The sequence below is a fragment of the Buteo buteo genome, chromosome 5 (assembly GCF_964188355.1).
Source record: "Buteo buteo chromosome 5, bButBut1.hap1.1, whole genome shotgun sequence".
Lineage (NCBI taxonomy): Eukaryota > Metazoa > Chordata > Aves > Accipitriformes > Accipitridae > Buteo > Buteo buteo.
The window spans coordinates 34513457-34540413 of NC_134175.1; the positions used below are offsets into that span (position 1 = coordinate 34513457).

General features: G+C 38.1%; 1 protein-coding gene across 1 annotated transcript in view; it reads left to right on the top strand.

Moving 5' to 3' along the window:
• The window catches only part of KCNH7 (potassium voltage-gated channel subfamily H member 7), a 245808-nt gene that overhangs the window by 16990 nt on the left and 201861 nt on the right, over positions 1 to 26957 (top strand). The window lies entirely within an intron of this gene.

A 26957-nucleotide genomic window follows, 5' to 3' on the forward strand; every position in this document is an offset into this window, starting at 1 on the left:
TCCTCCAGGTTAGTAACTACGGGAAATAGAAATCTGCTGTTTCCTTCAAGGGTTAATACTGCCCTTTTTCTTTAGGCCAATGCCAACTACCGTTCCCCTACCCTATCAAACAACGCAATCAATATCAAAGTGCGCAAACTACCTCCTGACAGCAGCTCAGCACATCTGGCTGCCAGTATTGATGGCACTCAGCACCCTGCTGGAGCTGGCCCCTAATCCACGGAGCATATTGTGTCAGCAGCAGAGCATCGGGAATCCTGGCAGCTTTTGTGGTACTGCACTGATGTCAGATCCATGGTTTTAAGCAGTGCCCCTTCAAATACCCGTCATTTAGGGATGTGACTCCATCTGAGGCTATTGAAAAAGATAACTGAGACATGATCTCACCGGCTTAAGTCACCCCAGTTGGGTGGCCTGACAGCCTACTCAGGTCTGTAACCCATTCCATGTTTTCTTTCAGTTCTTTATAGATAGACAAGGACTGTTAAACAAACACAATGTAACAATTAAAGCATATTTAATGAATATTATTAATGATGAGTTCAACTGCTGTTTGAAGGTGTTGATAAGCTTCATTAAATATACTTCCACTGACTAAAACAGCACTGATGATATTTCTAATTTTATTACTAAAATAATTTTCTCCCTACTGCTTGCATATTTGACACTTACAAATCTGTTTGTTCCATGCTGGATTTTATTTTTAATCATCCTAATGTGATGTTAAAAAGTTCATCGATAAACCCCGCTTTACTGACTCTAAAAGGAAACTGTCTTTTACTCTCTTTCCATGTGACAGATAAAAGTATCTTGGGGGTGTACAACAGCAGTCCCTGGTGTTACATTACCAATGCTGGTTGCCCCTACAATCAATTAATTTGGTGGTGCAGAAGACAACATGTCTAGCATATGCATTACAATACAGTATTATGTAAGGATTTCTGATTTGGTCTTTTTTTTTTTAAGTGTGTTTTTTATTTCAACTGAGATGCAAAGCCATTCCTACTTCTACAGTAGTCAATGAGAGATTCACACATTGACAGTATAATTGCAATCATTTCTGCATGTAACAGATATAGTGTAGTATTCAGGGTAGCTACTTGTATGTGCTTCATTTCTGCATAGGGTGAATTTTGTGTGCATAGCACTGTGACATATGTCTTATTTTTAATTTAAAGGAAAGAGAATATAAAAATCTTTTCTCATTCTCGGACTGGACCAAATTGCCATTGTCAGATTGTCCATTAATAGCCGATTGCAAATGTTGACTTGTTTTGTCAAGGAGAGCGGTTAAAAATACTTGGCTTTACGGGGCTTGTGTAAAGTCAGAATGTGACCAAGAGCCAAAAGGATGGCTTTTTTAAGCCTTGTTTCTGATACTGTGCTTTGTAGAGGAACACAATTATCTTTACAAACAGGTATTACAAAACAACTTACCCTTATGACTAACATAACTTCAGAAATGGTGTTTACTTTCCAGTTATTTATGGTTTTTATCTAAAAAAAAAAAACCAAATGTAAACCCAACCTCCCAAATCAAATAAGTTTAATTTCTAAGAAGATTTTTTAATAACTGTAAAGCTTGTGTGCTTTTATTTGGATTTGAAATGCTTGAAAATATTTGATAGTTATATGTTTGATATTTAGATATTTGATAAAGGCTTTACAAGAATATGCTTTTTTGAAACCTTGTTGAACAGATCACCCTTCTAATGATGAGTCATTCTTTTTAGATACACAATATATTAGAATGTACATTTTGCAAGGAATTATGAGAGCAAAATAACTTAGAGATATTTTTAAATTGAAGTAAATTCATACTACCTACAGCCCTAATATGTAAGGTTATGGCATTTTTATTAATCTTTGAAATTACCATTTTCTCTCTGGAACCCAAGATAATCAAAGGGAATTTTAGAGATCAGGGCAGTGAGTTCAACCATGGAACTGCCCAGGTCTATTGGCAGGGAAAAAGAAGTGTATTATTTTAAAGTGGTAATGCTAAATATAAACCTTTTTTTTGAGTACAGGATTGACAATTCCATTAAGCCTACCTAATCGTCCTTTCTGAAGTGCAGCAAAAAGGGTAAGCAAAATGTCTGGCTAAAGGCTACTGTGTATCACTCCAAATTGCTTTTTCCAAAGCCCACAATGGTAAATTCAGCTTTCCTTTCAATATTTTAGGCAGTATAGAGGCCTTCATGCATACCTGTGTTGGTGGTTGATGGTATCTTACATTTTATGGGAATAAAATACAAGAACTGTGATGCTGAACCCCGATCAGGGATCAAAGTTAACATGCTATCTCTAAGATATTATCTGCAAAGGAAACTTTCCAAAAGGGATTAAAGAATTATAAAGAAAGTTCATTATCACCTGCCATGGACATATCATCTATATATGTAGAAAAAAAAATACTGAAGAAAAATAAACAGAAAAAAAAAAAACACACAAAAGGTTTTTGAGTCTGTCTTCTGCTGTGCTACCAATACTTCGAGCAAACTGACAATGTTCTTATGCAGTGTACAAAGGAAAAATTTAATAGGATTGAATCAAGTTGAAATCGGTTTAAGTTGTGCAAAGTGTATCAGCCTTCAATTGGTGGTCAAATCAATTCTATTTTGAGAAATTTTAGGATCTCAGGGCTACCGTCTTAGAGGCATTGAGAAGCTTATGTGTTTAAGCAAGTGGAAAAAAAGCATGCAAAAACCTGCCGGAGAAGTTCCTAGTTAGCTCCATGCATAAAGTTCATTTCACCTTTAACATTACTACAGCTTTCAGTGGGGAGAGGAAGGGAAATGTGGATTCTCAAGAATTACTAGAATTACTTTTTTTCTTCTGTTGAAATTCTCTTTTAACTCAACATAAGTAAAGTGGCTGGTATGGTCATATGCTGAACATGAATCAGCTGAGCACACCTGGCAAGTAGCTGTTTACTCAATTCTGTAGTTTGCTAGTTAGCAAGAATCATACTGTCTTTCTATACAGAGGTGCCCACAGTTTTAACCCTGTAATTTTTTTCAAATTATGAGATATGTTCACCTTTCCTTCAGGCCAGGCATTACAATGCATGGCCAGATTTTTAACAAAAGTTTACTGGATTAGAATATTCAGCTCTTTGTTCTGTGAGGATTTTGATTTTCATTGTTTATGGGGTATGAAAATAATGGCCTGCATTCTGTGCCTAAATGAGAGCTGATCTTTTCTGAAAATCTAGCCTGAGCTGCAAATTTAGGGAATTTATAAATCTGATTTGCTGAGTAGTTCACTGTTGTTTTTCTCTTTGTTATATCATAGAGGGTCTCTCTTCTGCAATTTTAAAACTCAGTAATAATATACTGCATCCAGTTATATCTAAAAATTATAATATAGAAATAAATGCAGTATTACAGTTGTCTTTTTCATTGTTGCTACTTATGCTTATTTGCATATCTTTTTTGTGTTACCCCTAAAATAAAGATCATAGGTATGGTAAACCACAGAAGGGACAAACTACAAAATCCCTGCTATTCTACAAATTACTTCTTCAGAGCAACTGGCAATATCCAGCAGTAAATATGCATTGGTTTTGGTACCAATGTTGGTTTTTTGCTTTAATATAGTTTATGGGAAATACAGTAAATAGCTTCAGATATATTTACTATGGTGGTTGTAATTACTCATAATTATATAATTATAATTAAATTGGATGCCTAACACTATTTATCAAACAAGGATACAGTCAATATTACTATATGAAATTGGCTTGGCTCTGTATTAAATTAAAGTGCAAAAGTCAAACAGAAAGCTTGATGTAGCACTTGAATTGGAGCCCTGTTCGGACTTCAAGAGTGAGGATCCTCTGGAGAAGCTGTATATTACCGACCATTCCAAAAGGAAAGAAAGCAAATAGAAGCACTGTAAGGAATATATAAGAACAATAAGAAAGCATGTGCCTAAATGACTGTATGAGACTGCATGAAATATTTTAGTCCTTGGCAGAACTGTGGGATAGCAACAACAGAAATATTTCCTTTCAGGCTCCACCCTACTAACTTTTCATGTCATGTTTCAACTGAGTCATTTCTGCAAATGCTGAATTTCTCTGTACCCAGATTTAAAATAGCTGAATTCAAGAGCACGAAGACTGGCTTGGATGTTTTTAATCTACCATGAGAAATTTATATCTGAGGTCTGTTGGAAATTCAAATACCTAACATCTTCAAAATTAAACTTTCAGGGTTGGTTTGGGCTTGTGCCAGTAAACAGCATCTTCATTACAATGATTATTCCAAGCATACAGGGCTTATAACCTACTTACAAAAGAGCACAAAGCAGGGACAAAGCACACAGAAAGGCCACGCAAGCAAATCTTGGATGGCATGTATCCACCAGGTGGGAAGAGATCGTGAACAGGGACCACTGACCTTACAGTAAAATTAACACATTGATTCCATAGGAATTGTTGCAAAATGCCATAATTCATGTTGGAGCTGTTTTTGTCTTTTATCTAGGCTTACAAGAAGAGTAGGAAGGTGAGCTAACGCCCCTTTCCCTCATCTACCTTAAATGAAACAAGCACACACTAGGCAGAGCAGAGGACTGAAAGTCAAGATTCCCTCTTGGAAGTATTTTAAACTGTTTTTCTTTCTCTTGAACCTTGATAAAAGCATGGTTATTTATAGGATAGCACAATGTCAGATTAATGATTTTTTCTGTAGCAAAGATTTAAGATGTAAAGCAGTGGGGTGAGAAGATGCTGCATGTAGGTTATTTGAATGCTAGGTTTTCTTGATGTGCTTTTGTTTCAGTATATTTGATCTGTTTTCTAAAGTAATCAATTAGGAAAAAATGTGATTAAAATAACTGGAGAGGAATTACCCAGGACTTTCTGATGCTACCTAATTAGGTATTTCTGAACGTCTGATTTATGACACGTACAGTGCAGAGATACTGTAATTTGGGCCAGGGCTCTTACTTACTCAGTTTGTTAACTACACTGCACTAGATTGCCACGTCTGTACAGTTTTTGTTGAATGCTCAGGCATCTCTTTCTGGATGAAAAGATCACATAACAATAACAAACACGTGTGCAGGAAGCCAGGGAGCTGTGCAGAAGGGACTCTTGTCAACAAGCATCCTCTCCCAGTCATAAGAAGTAATCACCAGACAAGGCCCAAGGATTTCTAGATCCAAGAATGCAAGGCAGGGTAGTGAGTAATGCCTGAAAATTCAGTTCAGTTCAGAGGACAGTTCTTGATCTTCTCTTTCCTACTTCTTTGTCTTCATCACAAGCAGGACACCATTCCTCATCTTTGGTACAGGACAGGGACTTCCAGGAGAGGCTAAAGCAAGGTATGCTGGAGAGCATGCTAACAGCTGCTTTGGGAATCAGCTGTAAATTTCACAGCTGGTTTTTGTGAACCAGCCTGAACTACTTTGAGTGGTGCCCCTGGCTGTGCAGCTGTGTCCACAGCACACAGGTGCTAATATGACCCAGATCCCCAGCACAGATTCGTACATGTAGATGTGAATGTGAAGGACTGTATCCGAGTTAACGCAGCTGGCAGTAAACTTAACTCCTGAGCACTCCCCTTACTATTTAGAAAATTAGAGTTCCAGTGTGTAGCAATGGAGAGAGAAACTTGCAGCAACCTGGGCCCAAGGAAACTCAAGAGATTTCAAGAGTCTCAAACCCAGTGTTAAGCCTCGCATCCTCTGAAACCAGAAGCTGGTCAGAGCCTCACACTGCTCCTAAGAGCAGAAGCAGTCTTGCTTCACTATTCCTGTCAGCACAACCTGAGAGTAAGTCCATGGAAAAACTTCAAAAGACCTTCTAACCCTTCTCACCATACCCATCTCAGGGTTTTTTTGTTGGGAAAGGTCTTTCACTAAACGACCATTTTATTTCTTCGTATTAAAAATGAACTATATTTTCCTATCATCCCTCTGATGCATCAAGGTAATAAAGATGTCCATTTGATGTAAGTTGAAGAGCATCTCTTCCTTTGGATTGGTTCCAAGTGCAAAATAGCTATTCTTAAAATCACAAACATAAACAAATTATTTCCAGATACTTGTTAAAATAAAGTTTTGACTATTGCCATTTAGAGGACTCATCTCTGCCCGTTTGTTAACAATACAGCTTCATTGGCCATATATTATTTACGAACTTCCTTCAAATAGAGGCATTACCTAATTGAGGTACATAATTCCATAGGGTACCTAAGGCAGGTTCTGCAAAGAGAGCTATAGGGAGGCACGTGCCCTGCAATGGAAATGTACTAAAATCAACAGGAGTTCAACTGCCTGGATGTAAAGTGAAGACCCTCTCCCACTGAGCTGCTACAAAAGCACTGAAAGCAAAGTATGGCCCTTTGTGAAAACATCTCTGAAGACAGCAAAAAGGCCAGAAGGAAAAACAGGAGCCAAAATGCAAGCTTGGAAAAAAGCAAGCATTATTTCAGCACATGGAGAAGGCTTCTGGATCTACCAAGGCAAAACTTTTGGCTTCAAACTGCCAAAACAAGAACTGAATATGACTAAAATATTAAAAACTTCAGGTGAAAGTGACCTAAGATCAGTTTCTACTTAAAAATGTTTAATCTTCTAGGGGAAAAAACCAATCAAATGAACAATGAAGAAAGATGGACGTATATGTGATTAAAATATTACTTTAATTTCATTAATTCTTAATGGGAAAATGTGACTAGTCCTATTGTATAATTCTCATTAATATCAGTAATTAATAAGGCTTTATGAAATGTGCAAAGAGGAGAATAAACAATATCTGAACTCAAATACTGATCCCAAACATCCCATAATCAAGAAAAATATGGGCATAGAGTTTGTTTAAAAAAACCTTCTTAAAAATCCTCAAGTTTCAAACTTACAATAGCTTTGAAATGTGAAATGTTGTTAAAAATTAGCCTGCCCTCAGATCTGCATTATATTCTTACAATGTTCACTGTGAACCAGTTGAAGCATTTTTGTGAGTGACAAAGAAAAACAGGTAAAAAAAGGTTCTGACCTTCTAGTATGTTTAACCTCTGAGATTCTCGGATATTCAGGAATTATAATAGCTGATAAGGAATTAAAGAAATATAATATCTTCATATGATTTTTAATATATCTTACAAAGAATATTAAAAATACTTACAAGATAAAAATAGGTCTATGATGTACTTACTCTAAGATCCTGTAGTATCCTTTGTATTATATAAAAATCAAGAAAAAAATCTATGGTGTTTTCATTTAATACACATATTTATAAAAGTGGACAGCCAAATAAAAATCTAAGATTTACCCATCATTTTTTAGGATTTAATTCTAAAAATTGTATAATTGCTTTCACAAAATTTTAGAAAACTTAAATGCGTGCCTTGCTTCCCCAGAGATACCACTCAGTTTTTATAATTCCTCAATGTCTAGGCCGTATTTTTAAATTTGATTTTCTAAGTGAAGGTATTGATACTTACTATTTCTAAAGGCATTGTTAGTGCTGCAAACAGGAGACCAATTTTCGACTACCTCTTCCAGTTCCCTCTGCTCTGTTTATTCTTGCCATTTGCTTAGTTGTGTTTCATTTTAATCCTGGGCAGAAACACCAGGATTTTCCTAACTGTAGAGCCATAGAGGCTAACACAGGGCAAACGTCAGATACTTGACAGTTTCATGGAAAACTGGATTACAATTCTTATTGTAAAAGTATTTTTTATTGCTTAAAGCACTATTTCTGCCACTGCCCCTTAACTGTATGCTCCCAGGTGCAGTATAAATTAGTCTATCAGGGAAACAGAAGCTCAGGACAAATCTCTGACTTTCTAATACTGAAGACATCACTTGGTCCTTGCACAGCTTTTACCTGTGAGCTGCAGCAACCAAATATGTCAAGATCAACAGTTAAGTCATGATCAGCTGTGATACTTGTTTCAAGGTTATATACAGAAACCAAAGACTGAGCAGAGATTGCTATGGAGAAGCTTTTCATCAAAACTTAAAAGAACAGTCATTTTTTGAAAAAAAAAACCAAAAAACAAACAACAAACAACAAAAAACAGTGTTTGCACATATCCTTCTTATCACAAAATTTCAGACACAATTTTTCACTAACAGCTAAAAAGAGGTAAATTGTAGTTCCAAACATAAATTTCCTTAGAAACTAAGTTACCCATTATGCCCTAAATTATTTCACTGAATAAAAATATTTCATGTCATATTTAGGCAAACAAGCAGGTGGTGGAAGTTGAGCAGACAGCAAATTAAGAAACAAGGTCTGTATGAAGCATTCAGATACTTCAGGGATCAGGGCGAAACCTAACTAGGTACCTATATACATGTTAATTGTTTTTCCAGTCTTCCACTTGTGTAAAATGAGTAGATGGAAAATTCAAGAATCTTTATCCTTTGTAGCTTTATGCAAAGAGTTGGTGGATGGTAATACAAGCTTGCCTATTTATTGGCACAGTGTTACGTGTTGTACCGATTTAAAAGATGGCAGGGCTTTTACTGCAGTGCCCCAGATCACCAGAACTCTTAACAATCGCTTCAGTGCACATTTTTTTCTTAAAAACTCTACAGCCCAAAGAGAGTGTTAGAAGTGCAAAACTAGAATGTGACCTGATACATTCATGCTCATCTCTAAGTACTTCCCAAAATAGTGACATACCTATGAGATGTGTAAAAGAACAACTACTGTTTGTTCACTAACAGCTTGTAAGAGAATTTTTAAATATTGAGTAGGAGGAGAAGTGACAGCTGACCAGGAAATAGGGTTATTATACGTTCTTTTTAAAAAGCATCCTTTTGAACCACTTCCACAAAACCACTACTCAAGGTTAATGAAGCAAATGCAAGCTTAACATTTCATCCTAAAGAATGAACATCAAATGCAGTATTATCTCTAATACTGCATTGCGGTATCACTTCTGGGTTTCTGTCCAAGTCTTGGTGTGGGACTTGAACTCATGGCTGCCTGGCCAGCTTTGAAACTTACTATGAACTCAACCATAAAGGCATTCACAGTGCTTTGAATTATGCAGCAAGATACATACTCTTGTAGCACAATTAATAGGAATGTTATACAAATAATCAAGGGCCTAAATAGTACAGAAAGCCAATGTAAAGACTAAGATATACTGCATTAAGTATTTTTATTTCTCATAAAAATATTTGTGCTATTGCTGCAACAGTATCAAGAGATACTAAATTACAGTGGACCGAATTCTCATTTAACCTGTTTTTACATCAATATAACACTTAGGCAATTTCTTCCAGCCTATTGCAAAAATAGGACTAGACCCATTAAGCTTAAGAGTTACTAATCATGTTATTGAAATTGTATTACTAATATTTAATTTAATGCTTCCTTTAAAATGTAGCAGCCTAGGACTTCAATTGTAGAGCGTGGCTAATAATGCTCTATTTGTAGTAAAGGTGACTATTTTGAATTCTACAGAGATTGTTATGACTGCTAACAGCTACTTAAATCTAGAGGTATAACTTGGCTCTGCATCCCAGCATCCAAATGAAAATAAGAGATAAATCTGAGGAATGCAATTTTTACAAAGGCTACAGATACCACAGTGGTTTATTTGACAGTGGTCTCAGAACGTATAGGGCCCAGAAGAGCTGATGAAGGAGCAGAACAAACTAATGCCAGCTTAGTGTGCTGTTTCTCGCAAAAGCTAGCATTGGCAGCTCTCATCATCACTCCTTTTTGAAGGCTGCCCCCGAAGTGGAAGCCACAACCAAAGGCTCCATGATATGCACCGCATTATTAAGAGATAAACACCCTACTTCAACTGGGTACCAGTTAAGTTCTAACCACTCAAAACAAATGGAGTGAAGGTCACAAGCTGCAAAGGTGTTGAAGCAGCAGAAGAAATGGGCTGATAATCAATTGCTAAACAGGTAAAAAGAGAGCCTGGGGAGTTTTTATCTTGAAACCTTCTCTGTTCTTCCTAAGCTTTCTCAGGTAGAAGGAGATGGTGTATCTTGCTTTCATTTGCATTCCTGCCTGCTTTTCCGACTCCTGCATACAAGAATGGAAAGCATTTGGTGAGCACTCAGGGAGTCGAGCACTTGCTTTGCTCTTGGCTTTTATTATGAATGAGTATGAAGAATGGTGGGAACCACTATTTGGTGGTTCTTCCATTTGGTGGACTGAAAACTGGAGAGGAAAAAAAGCTGCTTTAGTCAAACCACAACAGGAGTGTTGGGCTGGGGGGGAGAAGGTTCAATAAAGTGAAGAAGACAAAAAAATCCAAAACTACTGCTCCAAGTTGGGAAGGTTGAAAACTTTTTTTTTTTTTGAAAGTGTTAAAAGAAACCTTTTTGGCCACAAAATACCTAATCAGTGGTGCAGTTCACAATTGCACACCCATGAAGCTGTCTAAAGAAAATGTACGTGCACTCTCTTTGACTGAAGATTTCCCCAAATCAATCCAAAGTCACAAATAATTTCTGGTTTGCTTTTGCTTTTACTGCAAATTTATTATTATTTTTTTAATAATAAATTTCTCAAATTTAATTTAAAAACTTCTTACATTGATCCTTAGAAATATCTTTGGCTTAAGTGATATATATGTAATCAGTGTTTGTAATTGTATATATATTTTATAATACCAGACAAACAGCCTGACAGTTTTTCTGCTTTTGAAGGTTTAGGTGCAACAAAAATGAATGCAGTAGCCCTCTCCTCCAATGTCTTTGGCAAAAATTGAAATTACAAACCCATTTGTAATGCTGTTATAATTGACAGGAAGCCTTAGGACAAGACAGTTTGCCAGATATCAGGTTTCTGGCAGCTCTGAGAGTCAGAGCAGTCCCCGATATAACCCTGATATAAGATTAAAGCAGTGCTGGAGAAATCTGTAGGGATAACTCATTTGTACACATGCACAAATTCACGTAGTTAAAACTCCTGATTTAACTGTCTTTGTTTTCTTGCTAATCCTGACCAATACTTGTTAACTAGGTCTTTAGATATGAGGACTGTAAATACAAAGTGTTAGGGATGTTATGCCAGCAGGCAGTCAGGAAGATCAGAGGAATAACAGCAAAACTACTTCCGTGTAGAAGTTTGGTTCCTTACTCATTAACTACAACTGTGATTGAAATTACTTGTCTTGAACAAATCTCTTCACATTTCTTCTTTCAGATTTCCTGGAAAAACTGTTTCATAACAGACTTTGTTAGGTGAAGAAACACAGACAACTGGAGTCTAATTGCTAGGAAAGGATTAGTCTCATACAACGCAGTTTCAAGTCACTTAGGCGAGAGGCCTTTCACTGTGACAGGATAAACCCAGAATAAAACTTTTAACACCTTTCAAGCTTTTAAGCAAGAGCTCAAAAGCACTTTCTATCAGTTCCAATCAAAGCCGGTAAAGTTCTGATTATTTTATGGCAAATGATAGAATGTATTTTAAAATAGTCTTCTGTGATCTAACCCCAAAACTAAAGAAATCCAAGTGTAGGCCTATTTCAGTCAGCATTTCTCTGATTTGAATGTACCTTTGCAGTAACTCCACTTCACTAAAATTCTCCCAGATGTGTGCATCAGTTGAACTGGAATTAGAACTTGGGCTAAAAACTGCATACAAGTGCATTTTAAACTAACCCAGATTGGTATTTAGAAGTCAGAAAGATGGGTTTGGAGAGGGCTTGCCACAACTGAGACGGACACATTTCTTCCTTGCTTTTAACTTTGGGATTAGAAAAATAAAGGAGATGCTTTGGTTTGGGGTTGCCCTATTTGCTTTTGCTTATTAGTGAGATGAAGTGTCACTGATCAAAATGTAACTGAACTCTTACAATAACAAAGCTTCTTTCCTTTGCTGATGTTGCCAGTTAATTTTAAAAAAGATTAGTTATTACTTGTATCTTTGTGTAAATTTATGGTATAGTGCACTGCAGAAATACTTTCCCTGTATTCTGATTTTTAAAAGAATTCTAGTTTACTTTGCAGTGAAGGATTTGGGGGGCAATGAAAAGAAATTGCAATAGTAATCTTTAAGCATCTAAAAATATGAAAGAAAAGAAACATGTTGATGGAGCTATTCAAATATTAAAGGCAGCTTCAATTCAAGGAAATTGTGGCAAGAAAGTCATATCACACCTTTTCTTTTAACAGTATAGGTTCCTAGTTGTATCATCTGTAATAGTTTCTTGTGCTATTATAATAAGCATAGCTGTATGTTTTCCTTTATTTATGTCGCTCGGTTACAGAAAAATTACTTTTTTTTTAACTGCAGCATAATTGTATTGCCTAATGAATGAATTATGTAACACATTTAATCCTGATTGATATTGCAGTAAAGCACAAATTATTTCTGCTACTAATTAATGAGCACTTCTGTACCTACAAAAGATGATTTAACTAATCCAATGTATAGATTTTCTTGAGGCTAATTGTTCAGTTTAATGAACCAGATATCTCCCACTGAAGCAAGTGTCATGTGCCCTTATACCAAACAGCTAAAAGAGTTGTAAATCCCCTTGCACAGTAGCAGCAGTTATAGGTCAAAGCCTGTTCTGAACTGTCTTCTGCTTGTGCAGTCTCCTTGATTTTAATGGGAATGTGCATGCAGAACAGAGCAGAGTTTTCTGCTATGTTTTGACTTGAGATTTGATTTTTTTCTTCTTAATTTGTGTTCTGTTCAACTTTACATCACTTTAAGTACCACAACTAAAATAAATAGAATGAGGAAGCTCAGCTATGAAATAGAGTCTATCTGAAAAAAAACCCAAACAGATAGAAGGCACTAGTGAGGGTCTGTTACAGGGAATGCATGGATTACTGCCTAGCAAGCATAAATCACAATGAAAGACTTTTGGATACACAATGTCTGTGGATCTTTCACATTTAGAACCACTGACAAATTTAGCAGGAAAGAAATCCATTAGTAAACTAAAATATACCAAAGCAATTGAGCACAACTGAAGTCCCAGACAGACCTGATATCTGTTGCCATTATTGATGTGTGGGATGGGATAGGTTAAAGACAGCTGATAGGGAATTGTAATGACATGGTAGAATGCGGTAGAGGCACTCATCTATGAGCAGCAGGGCGAACACAAGATAAAAAAAGCAGTTATTTGCTTAGTCACTTTTTGCTTCTTGTTACTAACTGGGTGCCAGATCATCCCATCCAGATGTTACTTATGACATTCAGGTTTTTTCTAGGTCTTAGTCAAAATGTTAGATATCTGGAAAAAAAAAAAAAAAAACAAACCCAAAACCAAAACAACCAAAAAAAACGCCCAAAACAAGTAAGCAGACTAACTTGAAATAAAAATCATGCCTGGAAAAGTGGCAAGTTAGAAATTTGATGTTACCGAATTAATGATTTACCATGACAGTTATGTTTGGAGGATTCCCTGTCATATCTTTGCCTCTCATCTCATAACAATATTGCTACATAACTTCTCATCTGTGCCACCATCCATTAGCAACAGCACTAATAAGAAGGGAATATAATGAACGCTTTTTCTTAAGTCTTTGTCTAAAAATGCCATTGAAATCTATGGGTTTTTCCTCTTGGCTTCAACAGATTCATGATTCAGGGCATTTATACTTTCTAAACTATACTTTGCTGTTGGATACATTTTTATTTAGATTCACAGCTCCTAATTTTTTAAAAGAGTTCCCAGGTACATTTGAAAGACATTTCTGTAACTATGAAACGTACCATTGGCTAAAAACTTGCCATGTGCTGCAGTATCAAATTTTCTATCAAAACCCTCCCCTCTGGGATTTTTTTATTATTATTATTATTATTTTTTATTCTTTACCATAAACCCACTCGAAGTGGACTGAATAAAGGGGGTGAACCTTTCCTGTTAGACTTAATGGCAAACTCTGTTTCTCCCTGGCAGTCTTTACTAATCCCTTTGGAAGGGACTGAAAATACTTGAGTTGGGGAATAAGGAGAATATTCTTTGAATAAAATTTTTTAAAAAGAAATATTTTATTCCCCTAACTCTCAAACAGTATTTCCTGAGTTAAACCAGAAAATGTATGTATTTAGCCAACTTACACGTGAGACCTTGCTTTAACTTTGTTTTCCTCATTTGCCAGCCTAGATAGACCAGCTCATTTTCATTCCCTTTTTGAGGTCTACACACTGAAACATTATTCTCACATACCTTAACCTTGGCCGTATCTCTGATCTTTCATATTTCCCCTTTCACATTATGCAACATCAAACACAACAGACACCAAATATTCTATGACAGCCAGAGGATTACCGTTTCCGTGTCACATAGAAAATTATATAAAAAGCAAGCAGATTACTACCTAATTGTATGTTTCATAATATGGCAATGTTGCCAGTATTTTTGTGCCTGGGTATTTAAGAGGTATCCGAATGGTTCTTATAAGATATTTCTATGTCAAGGAAAACATCTATAGTACAGGAAAGTTCTTCTGAACTTTTGCTTCAGTGTGTGGTTGGGCACAATTTATTTCCAAAAGCTTTTACTTAGTGGACAGCAAGTTAACCAAATGCATTTTCTCAATAACAGCTGATGAATTTTGATAATCAGATACTGCATCTGCAGTGCTTTCCCTTTCATCTATGCATTGTTACATGAGATTGTTTGCCTTTGCCATAGTATATAGCTTAACACTGATGATCTCAGCCCATGTACCTTCTTCATCCTGAGTAACAGCACTCTTGCATCATAGTCCAACTTCCCAAAAACTTGGCATAGGATATAGTAAACTGAGATACCACAGTGTTAATGAAGGATTTGAGCTCTGACGGCACTGATGGTTACTACTGACTTATTAGAACAATGTAGGACCAGCAGCCTGGATCCTCCACAGTTTAACTAGACTACTTTAATTCAATTCAGAAGGCCATTCTGACCTACCCCAGCTGAGGAGCTGACCTTTTATTTCTATTTAGATGTACTATTAACAGATTTCTAAAGCAACCTGGCAATGTCCCTTTTCTCTAGCAAAATACACATTTCCCATGTCCTCTGTTACATTCAAATAACCATATTGCAGTGGGTGAATTGCTTGTAAATAGCACTTCAGGGTGGGCGTGAGAAGATTGGTTCCAGGCTGTCGCGCCATACTGTTTCCTTGCAAACAGCTTTTCAGTATCTATGTGTAGCAAACTTCACCTTTCAGATCCCAACGGCTTCACAGCAAGTGACTTTTCATAAACGAAGTGGTAGAAGAGCTATTCCTATGGTTCACTGCTTGTCACTGCTTTCCTGTAGAGATGATGCGTACATTGCACTTTGTAACTGTGCTGCTTTTCCGACAACTTCTCCTATATGTTTGCTGCTCCCACATTACTGTTCCTTTTTGTGTATCACCCATTTTCCCTTAGCAGCATCATAGGTATTCCTCCCATGGTCTTAATATTATCTTCCCTAAATTGCAAAACTTAAATTCTTGACTGATCATATTTATGGTTATACTACCTAGCAAGGGTCATTTGAGAGACATATATAAATGTTTTGAATACTTACTTATCCCCAAGATCAGCATTAGTGGATGTTATTTTTGGTCACAGAGGTTGTTTTCTCTTTACCTCTCCCATCTATTATTCCCTGAACCTGCAGTAACAGTGTCAGCAGTTTCCCTGGTTTAGCTCAATTTTCAGTACGTTTGATTTTTGAGCCAAGTGGAAAATAGAGTAGGAGAAGTTTTATTTAAAATATGTAAGACATGATCTTTTCAATGAGCCACTAGTTTCTTTTACAACTACAGCAGTGAAATATACTTCCATGCATAAAAATAAATTTAATTCAGACAATTACTGCAGCACTTACAAATGTTTAATGAAACTCTAGAAAGCTCTTTCTTCTTTTATGTATTCGAGTTTATGTTTGATAAAGTACAAAACGAGAGTTTTTTAGTGATCTTGTCACACTCTGCAACTAAGATCAGGTATAAAAACACAGTCAATTTTAAAGTTAAAAACCCCATCTGTTTCTGGTATATGTTAGGGGGGAGAAAAAGAATGTTACAATTTTGTTTTGAAGTATTCTCTTCTCTACAACTTCAGTGCCTTAAAACATAGTGACACAAAAGATAAGATCAATCCTGGTACCTCCCCCAGATTTTTTTCATGCATTTCCTTATTTACCCTGGGAACAGCTTTTCAGACAGAGGTTGCTCTGCAGACAGAATCAGAAAAAGAAAAAAAAAAGTGTTTTGACAGATTATCAAAGGGTGATATATTTGGCATTCTTATCTGAAGTCTTCACTTTGAAGAAAGGCAGCGTGAGCAGGTGGTTTCCCCACACTGCTTCAAACACAGGCGATACAAATAAAAATAGGTCAAAATACACACACTACTCACATCTATGTACACTAGAAGTTTGTTTTTTCAAGCAAACATCTAGTCTTCAACCCCCACTGTCCTTTTTTAAGGATTGCTAGGATCACAACCTAGTTACAGCCAGCTGAGTAAAACAAATTGTGTTCTGCCTGTGCTAAGTGTTACTTAAGATATCATTCACTGCAAGTGGAAATAACAGCTGTATCTTCTGGGAATTGTACAGCAAATTATGTATACATGAAACTGGTTGGGTCCCCAGCTAACTGTATCAAGTCCCAAATCAATTAGTGATTGTGGCATCCACACACTTGAAGTCAAAATTGGGCAGAAAATTGTGAAATTGCCAATGCAAGTTTTCTTTGCTATCTATGGTGATACACTAGCTGATTTTTCCATCCAGGCATTAATTAGCATTACCTTAGCACATAAAGTAAGGAGATAAAGGCAAGAGAAATAACAGAGTCCTGATGTTCCTTCAGGATAAGAAATTCAACCTTGTAACCAATGAAATATGTATAAAACAGTCTTTGAACATCGTAACCTTCCCCTTGCGACATGATCACAACTGCATCTGATCTGTTGCCACTTTTTCCAGTCATCAAACCATTCAGAAAATTAGTCGGAACTAACCTCATTTAGCAGTGGAGAAGCCAAGTGGATTTCTAGAAGGTCACAGTACCCAGCACTGCCCCCTCTTCATCCTACACTAGAACTGCAAAACTCAGAACATCTTCACATCAGAGGCATAACCCAACATGCTATTTCAAGCATGTGCGCATGGGCTGCAGCACACCAGGGAAATTGTGTGCTTTATATGTGTTCATTATCTATTTTTGGATCTTCGTATGATTACTGCAAAGACCTCACTGTTTTTCCTTGTTAAATATTTGTTTATGCAACCTTCCCCCTGCAGGCAACTGGGTTCATGTGATCCTTACTTTATAAGGAATTTCAGTCCCATATGTTGCTCCTGGCGCTTTTTGCTGCTCTACTGGCACCTCTGCTGCTTGCCCTTTAACTGAAGTGACAATTAAATCATAGAAAAACAAATCTTAAGCAGTAATAGAAATCTCTCCAAGCCTGAGGCTAAAGCAATCAAGACCCCTTGTAGATTATATTTAAAAGTTATAGACTGCATCTGGCCACATGACAATAATGATATAAATCCCTAAATCAGAATTTCAAGACTGACTTCCCACAGCTAAAGGAGAGCAGGTTTTGCCTGATGTACAGAATTGCTTTGATGTTAACAGAAGTGCAAAACCTTCAAGATTAATTAGAGCTCAAAGTATAAATGCAAGAAAGGGAATTCCCTTCCCTTCTGTTCTTTCCCAATGGAGAGGCGGAATTCCCTTCCCCTTCTGTCTTCTCTCTGTGCAGGGAGGGAATCCCTTTGCTATTCTTACTCATGATGACGCTTCTTTTTTCTCCCCAAGAGCAACGCAAAGTTCTTTTATTTCCTTGTTTCCCCTTTTCCCATATGAGGGTTGAGGACTCCCCTTTCCTCCCATCATCTCTCTCCCAGAGGTGAAGAGGGATTCCTTTGCCTGCTATTTTCTGCAGACACTCACTGTAACATTTTTCTGCTTTAATATTTCAGTATGGGAACTACTCCCCTCCCCCCTTTTTTTTCTTTTACCTCTGTGAGTGCAGTGTTTTGTCCTACAAAAATGTGAAACATCAAATTTGGTTACTGACAGCTGTGATCTAAATATAACTGTATCCACTTAGTACTGCTCTCTACTTTTAAGTGCTAATTAATAATTTATACAGGGAATGGGGTTTAAAAACAAAGCAGAAACCCAGCGTCCATATTTCATTAAAGGGGTTTCTCTTTCAGTCTAAAGCACACCCTCTACAGCTTTTAGGGCAAGAATTTAGCTTTTTGCACTAGAATTGACTAGGATAACCTGCCCGCCCCCCGCCCCCCCCCATTACCGAATACCGTGAATTAGCAAATTATTTCAAGTTCACTTTGATGGAGGGCGATGGCCTGAAGAAACCACCACTAATGTACAGATTAAGTTCCATTTCAGTTGTATGCCACTGAAGCAAGCTTTGTCTTTCCCTTCACAGGGTAATGAGTTTCACCTGTGTGATTAAAAACAAAGAATAATAGATGATGATGTGAACTTAGTTCATTTACTATAGTACTACTTGTTGGGTTTTAATAATTTAGAATATTGCAGATCATAGAGGTTACTGCTCTGTGATACTTTTGGTAAAAAATAATGTGGTATTATTAATGTGAAACCTCACTGTAATGTATGTCCTGGGCTAATCTCTCTTTGTTAGCATGTGGCTGGTAGATTCTCCCTGAGAATTCTCAGTTCTCCTTGCCAAAAAATAAAGTGAGCTGCTAAAGAACTGGTGAACTTCTAATGTAGAATGCATTTTCTCTGGTTTTAAATTAAATGCTCTTTTTTTTTTTTCCTAACTGGTTTTCAATATCAAGGCCACAGTCAACAAATTTTAAAGGGGGATTTCTAAAAACCAAAGGGAAGTATATAAATAATTAAAAGTAAAAGGAGTAATTAAGGAAAATAATTTAAACCCCATAGAATATCAGTAGTAAAAGACAGCCTTTTCTCCTCAAAGCTTTCTTGTCCTGATTGACTGTTCACTGTTTCCTTCTGTAGCCATGGAAAACACTGTGATATTACTAAAAATACCATTAATATTTCACTCTAAATGTTTATAGGAAAAGATAGTCCCTTAGGAGCAAATCCTTGTTTAAATAAAATTACAAGGCTGTTGATTCCATCCACTTTCTGCCTGGTTCAGTTGATTAGGGTTTCAGGTCTCACAGATGAAGCACCACTAGTATCACAAACCCCTGCTATATAGTCCTTATACTTCAAAGACTTTCGACAGAAACACACGAGAATTTTTGACAATGTCATCTTCAACTATATTGACATCAGCTACTCATTCCTCTTGTATCTTTAGAAAAGCATTGTAGGAGGTGTATCATAAATATGGTAAGAGCAGGTTGATAAAACAAGTAGAGAGGATGTAATCAGGCTATTTTGAACACTCTCATTTTAGAAATATATTTTATTTTCATTTTGTGAAGGTAAATTTATATAAATCTTGCACTATCAAAAGCCAACATTGTCTATGCAAACAAAAGATTGGTCAATCAGCCAGGTTCAGGGAAACCAGTAATCTCAAAGTGACAGCAAGCACCATCAAAAACTGAGCAAGACAGGAGCCAGGTACGTCTGAGTCGTAACTTTTCCTCTGGCAGCTTACTAATTTTGACTTTCACAGTTCCTCCACTTGAGGCAGAGTTCTATATGAGATCCTCAATACATTTTAAGCATCTGCCTCAGCCAGTCTCAGCTGGCTAGAATTTAAGGCTCAAATGATTTCATTTATGAGTAGGCTGAGTTAATGTGTTACTCACAAAAGTTAGGATTTTGCAGTGAAACCTTGGCTAAATTATCATCTTTCACTGGGCTGTTACCTTCACATTTGTGAGATCTCAAGCATTTTTATAGCTGGAACAGTATCACTTCAGTGGAGTGGTACACTATCCTTCTCTACCATAAATGATTGTAATGAAATCATACTAGGGAACATTTAGTGTAATTTTAACTTGGCTTAGTAGACTTGTTTTTGAAAATGAGAAGAATCCCAAAAGTTATTAGTTGGGCTTTCCATTTACTGCTAAGATACCATGGCTTTGAGAGGCTTTTATTTAAAGAAACATTCATAATCTGTATTTCTTTAGGTGTGAAGTCCTCAGACTTTTCCACTGCTGTCTCCAGCTCTTAAAACTGAGCAAAATCAACAATCATTCTTTTTTCTGGTGCTTCATACAGTGAAGAAAAGGTGAAAATACATGAAGGTCACACAGATGTTATGTCTGTAGGGAAACTCTGGTCAAAGATGTGCAAATATTGTCCATGCAAATATTGTCTATGCAAAGATTCCATAAATTTTCACTCTGGTTATTCAGCAACGCGGGTATCATTGTCAGCCATCTAAGGGTTGCTAAACTACCCGTAATGCTTTGATTTATTTACCAAGATCGTTACATGAAAAAGGCAGTCTTGGCTAAGAACTAATTTGCTATGCATTTGTTTGCTCCTTCTAATCACGTTTATCTATTCAAGTATTCTTAAAAGAGCATTCTGGCAACTGATATAGGTACACGTGTTACGACAGGGCACTCAACTCTGCGACGACCATCCTCAACTCTGCCTTCAACAACAGCTCCAAGGCCTGTACCAGTGTAAATGAGCTGAATATTCATCTTTTGTGAAGAAATACTAGTGGATTTTTACTTACTTTTCAGCTGTTCTTAAATGATGTGAATGGTATGGTAAAAAGGGCTGAATTAAAGGCAGTGTCTTCAGAGGTCCGTACAGTATGAGGAAATTTCACGTTATGTTCTGCTCCTAAGACCAAAAGGTGAGCTGCGCCTGTAACGATACCCAAGGAGCGAAGGTTCGAGCCTAAATTCTGGTTACGCTCGTCTGCCTTGCAGTCAGATGAGCTACTAACCCAAACCTTCTGGTGCACAAACACACGAACCCGGAAAGAGAGCTACTGGTTCAGGCTGCGTGCTCTCTCTTTCAGCAGGACTGGCTATCTCCCGGGTTTCAGACGTACCCTTCCGACCTAGCCTCCCGCTCCAGGGATCGCACGCCAAAGAGAAAAACCCGCACGGAAGAAGCAGCGAGGCGACCGTAAGCCGCAGAAGCCGCGCAGCCCGCACCGGCCCTGGCCGAGGGCGGCGTTTCCCTCCCGCAGCCGGAGCCGTGCCGGGCCTGCGAAGGAGGCCGCTGCTCCCACCGGGCACAAACGGAAGCCCCGGTTGCCGTAGCAACCCGGCAGCCCGGCCGAGGCTCCGCGGCCCGGCCCGGCCCGGTCCGGCCCGGCCCCATGACCCGCCCGCCGCCCGCGGGGCTCGTTGCGCGCTCCATCCCCTGTGGGCCAGCAGGCTTCAGGATTTGTGCTGGCAGAGCCAGCCCAGGGGAGCCGCTGAGGACGCGTTTCAGTGCGGTGAGGTGGTAAAGGCGTACGGCTCTGCAGGCCTCTGCCTGGCCAGACTGGGGAAGAGCCGCTCGTCCTCCCTTGGAAGACGTTATAAAACACCTGGCAACGGAATGTGCTGAAATAGGCATATTTTACGTGTACATTAGTAAGGGAAATAGTAATTTACTTGGTGATACAGAATTTTAAAAAAATTCAAGACAACTAAATACCCTTTGGAAAGGGAGATGGACTGTAGACAGCAGCACGCTGTGAATTTGAATCCTTTTTTTTTTTTTTTTTTTTTAAATCCAGTGTCTGCAAATTAGGTTTTGTCCACAAGCTTCCTTCTTTCCTCACTGAGTGGCAATACATTATCAATACAGCATTCCTGTATAATATAATATCTGTGGCAGGGAAACGTTTCATTTATTATCATTGACGAATCTATGGGACCAACAAAAAATGTCCTCTCAGGCCCACTTTCCAAAAAAGTTTTTTTCATTAGAGTTGTTACAATCACATCATTCAGGTTGTTGTTATAATTAACATTAGGTATTTCTTACATAAAATGTATGTTTGCATGAGTCATGTTAAAAACTGAAAAATGTGCTTCATTTTGATGAACTTGGAAGATAATGCTTTGAGCAAGATGATTGAGACAGATTTCATGTGCTCAATTGGATCCTCACAGCTAAGTGGAAATCCCACATTATACTCTGAATTCATTGTGAACAGATAATCTTTCCATGTCTCTGACAAAGAATATTTTAAGTCATTGTCTCCTTTCAGTTGATGGTTCCTATCAGTGACAAACTCATGGAAAAATATTCAGAATCAGAGTTCACCCTATGTTCCTTCATTATACTAGTGTTTAGCACATGGGAGGAATTTCAGCTTTTACTGAACAATTTTTTTTGCAACTTATCAAGACAGAAACATTGCACTGGCTAAAAAAAAGAAAAAGGTGGTAATGCTTTTGCCAATTGTATTGGCTTTGTGTGGCAAGGTTTTGGTAGCGGGGGCGGTTACAGGGGTGGCTTCTGTAAGAAGCTGCTGGAAGCTTCCCCTGTGTTCAAGAGAGCCTATACCAGCCGGCTCTAAGACGGACCCGCCGCCAGCCAAGGCCGAGCTAATCAGCGATAGTGGTAACGCCTCTGTGATAACATTTTTAAGAAGGAAAAAAAGTTGCTGGGACGGAAACAACAGCCAGAGAGAGGAGTGAGAACATGTAAGAGAAACAACCCTGCAGACCCCCAGGTCAGTGAAGAAGGAGAGGGCGGAGGTGCTGCAGGCGCCGGAGCAGAGATTTGCCGGCAGCCCATGGTGAAGACCATGGTGAGGCAGGCTGTCCCCCTGCAGCCCATGGAGGTCCACGGTGGAGCAGATCTCCACCTGCAGCCCGTGGAGGACTCCCCGCCAGAGCAGGTGGGATCCCGAAGGAGGCTGTGACCCCGTGGGAAGCCCACGCTGGAGCAGGCTCCTGGCAGGACCTGCGGATCTGTGGAGAGAGGAGCCCACAGACCAGGTTTTCTGGCAGGACTTGTGACCCTGTGGGGGACCCACGCTGGAGCAGTGTGCTCCTGAAGGACTGCACACCATGGAAAGGACCCATGCTGGAGAAGTTCATGGAGGACTGTCTCCTGTGGGAGGGACCCCACGCTGGAGCAGGGGAAGAGTGTGATGAGTCCTGTCCCTGAAGAGGATGAAGCGGCAGAAAATAACATGTGATGAACTGACCGTAAACCCCATTCCCCGTCCCCCTGCGCTGCTGGGGGAGGTTGGTAGAGAATCCGGGAGTGAAGTTGTGCCTAGGAAGAAGGGAGGGGTGGAGGGAAAGTGTTCTGAGATTTGGTCTTATTTCTCATTACCCTACTCTGGTTGATTTGTAATAAATTGAGTTAATTTTCCCCAAGCTGAGTCTGTTTTGCCTGTGACGGTAATTGGTGAGTGATCTCTCCTGTCCTTATCTCGACCCACAAGCCCTTTGTTATATTTTCTCTCCCCTGTCCAGCTGAGGAGGGGGAGTGATAGAATGGTTTTGGTGGGCACCTGGCGTCCAGCCAGGATCAACCCACCACACCAATATTTAAAAGTTTGTCAAGCCCATCACGAGAGACCTATTTGTAAGAAGAGTGCTAATACCATGTCAAAACTTGGCATGTAGGAAAACTGATACTCTGGGCAATGTACATATTTCTGTTATGCTTCTTTGGACTGACCTCTGATGGTTGGCTCTGCTTATCTGGAAGCACCAAAACAAAAAGGGATATTATCAACTGAGTATTAGTGAGTCCTTCTCTGTACCAACATTGTTCAAGAAGTTCTCATGTACTCAGTCATGATAATGTTTTTAGACATTCATTGTGCCTAATATCTTGAGCTAGAGTTTAGATGCCTAACGTCTAATGATAGGCACTAGTAGATGGATGCCTTACGTTTTGAGTACCAGCCATTGCTGGTACTTGTAAAATACATCCTCAAATGTAGCTAGTTCCAATTTGATTAAACAGTACTAAGTTCAACAGCAAGTGCTTCCACAGCTAGATTTTTAACATGGCTTACCTATTCAAACTTCCTTCAACCCTTTGACATTTCTTCTCAACACACAGTAAGATAAAATTTAGATAATCAAGTATCCTTACCATCAGGATCAGTTTCAGCAATTTGAGCTGCTGTAACCAAAATGTTCTCAATTGTGTAACAAACAATATCCTAGCCTGTCTCCCTGCATCACTAGAAAGCATTCAGCTCTTATGTTGAAGAAAAGAAGAGTTTGTTCTTAAAATCAAGATATATAACACGCAGCCTGGCTGCCCAAATAAAATCTGAGGCACCATAAATGCTTCATTTTATTATGCATCAGTACATTTAATCTAAGGGGTCATCGACCTATTTCCTTTAAAAATAGATTACAGTGCTTATGAAAAATGACACTGAGTTCAAATCCTTTCAGTGCATTTGAAGAGCTGGATGAAATGGATCTGCAGATCCAGAGAAACCTTTAACTTATTTCACATAGACCATCAAGTAATCACCAGATTGTAAGAAAAATGTGTTACTACCATCCTGCCCAGATGTAAGCCAATGAACTAGAAGTGAATGCTCCAATTTTCTGTTACTATTCTCCTGAGCTACATGACCACATTGTTAGTATTAAAACTGTTAGGGATCTCATGAAATTAATTTCATTCTCATGCCTTCTAATAGTCCCTTTCCTGGGAAATCTCTGTAGGCTGAAAAACTCTTCTAAAATTTCTCTTAGAGTAGGATTCAACAGCGACATGGAATCAGAGCTAGCGTTTGCATTCAGCATTCACCTGCCACTCTTAAAATTTTCTTAAATAGTTTCATCATCTCTGTGATACAGCCAAACACTACCACAGATTAGCTTCACCTAGAAATAAAGTGATAAAGATTGACTTTGTACTTAGGTATGCCTCATGTAAATAACATATATATACCTATATAGAAAAAAAAAATAGACCATGATTTTAATAACCCTATTAATTAGAGAGTTTTACCTTCTTTATCATCATCTTGAATTTAGAACAGATCTGGGTCATGGAAATGTAATTTTAAAGAGCACTAAGGTTATGGAGAGCACTAAGGTTATGCAGCCTCCTGAGCCCCACACCTCAAAAATAGTTACAAGATTCATATGTGTGGCTTCAGCTTTGTGATCTGTGAATACACAACCACCAGTCACCCCTTCTGAGCATGACATCAGTGATGGCATCTCTAGCTAGATATCAAAGCTTACTTTTCAGTGAGATGCATTTCTAACTTTAGACTCTATATCAGCAAGTTCTCTAAAAATATGACATATTTCAAATGTACACAGAATGAATACAGAAATACAGAGTGCCTATAGAGAAGTAGCATAAGCCTAAAGGAAGAACCTTAAACTTGCCGTCACTACTTTGGGTGCTGTAAACTGTACTAAATTTAAGGGGCTTACGGCCCCTAAACAGCACTTTGCCCCAAATAGGCAATTACATCATTTATTCTTACTCATTATTCTAATACCTTCTTGTCTGGACTTACAAAATACACATCACTTTCCTACAGTGAAGCTTACAGTGGATAGGTGACCAGTCTCCCACTCATGCTCTGTAGCTGGCCAACCAAACAGGTCACAGATGCTTTGATGGTGCTTTGGCTGGATCAGGAAGTTTGGCCGTGGCCAAGGATTTGCTTAAAGTCAGGTATAAAACAGTAATGTGTGCTCACCCAAACCAGTAACAAATGACTATTATTCCAAATTGGAAAGTAGTAAAGAATCTCATAATCAGATAGATTGATTGAGCCTCAGAAGAGCTTCCTAACATTTGTCCTGTCATACTATAGCAGACTACAGTACCAAGAAAACATTTATTTTTTAAAAAAATGAGAAGATCTAGTACTTTTTACAGTTTACTTTCACATATTTTACTTCTGTGATAAGTATCATAAAGGATCACCTCAGCTGAAAAGACAGGATGTCCCCTTGATAAACTGATAGTCAGACAGAACGGCTTGACTACACTCACTCCTGTGGGCTCATGGGAACATAGCTCACAAGTATGCCTCTCATTACATTAGGGAGAATCTCATGCATTTCTAGTTTTAAAGTATATTAATATGAAGAGATCAGGAGCCACATTCGGCTCTTCTTTATGCTCTGCAGCTCTTTCTGGTGCTAGGTTCATATTAAAGTCATGGTGAGCTCCATTTCCCTTGTTAAGGTAAATCAAACATTTTTAGTGAGTCTCGTAATGCCACATGCTAATCCCTCTATGGAAGCTTCTCTCTCTGGAGACATTTTAAATGTGTTTATTAGGAAGACCATATTTATATCTTCAGGGAAGCCTGTATATAAAAGGGAAAAACCTTGTAGGGCAGATGTTGCAATTGGCTAAAAGATTGAAACTGAGCTTTGTTTTATGCAAACTAGAGCGTGAACATTTATCATGTAACTGGGATTTAAAGGAACAGGATGAAAGAGTAAAAGGATAAAATTTGAACACCTCTTTACGCACCAGTACTACATTATGAAAGTGTTGAGGATGTATCAGTTGACTACTTCCCAATGCATTTTATTCTTGCTGGTCAATGACAGCTTTTAAAAGCTTCTTCAAAAGCTGGTTCAGCAAACTATATTTAAACTTATTATTCAATGGCACACACCAACATTTCAGCTACGTTAAATGTCATGAAACTGTACTTTGTCCGATACAACTTGAATAATCAATCACATTCATTCAGCTAGCATGGCCTGTAGGACAGTAGTGACTCTGCTGTTGGAACTTAATGTACACATGGATAAAATGCAAAACACTAGCATGTCACTAATGTGTTCTCCAGATAACCTAATGTTATATCCCATGTTGTGTGAAAAATTTTTGGAACCTTTTACTCTTGGAAATAGTAATGGCCCATTAAACTCTAAAGCCCTAGAAAAGAAATTTAATTCCTTGTTATAGTTTAACATAACAGGGCACCCAAGGTAACTTTCTGAATTTCATCTATCATTTTCCAGATATGCTGGACACACCTATTTGTAATGGCTATGAAACAAAGAGCTTTCCTACATTTGTGGTCTGGAGCATCCAAATGGCCTGTCACAGCATGTTTAGACTCAAGTTCTGAGATCTTCTGTTATCTTGTTGAGACTATTTTGGGGTGGGGGGAAGAATGAAGACAAAAC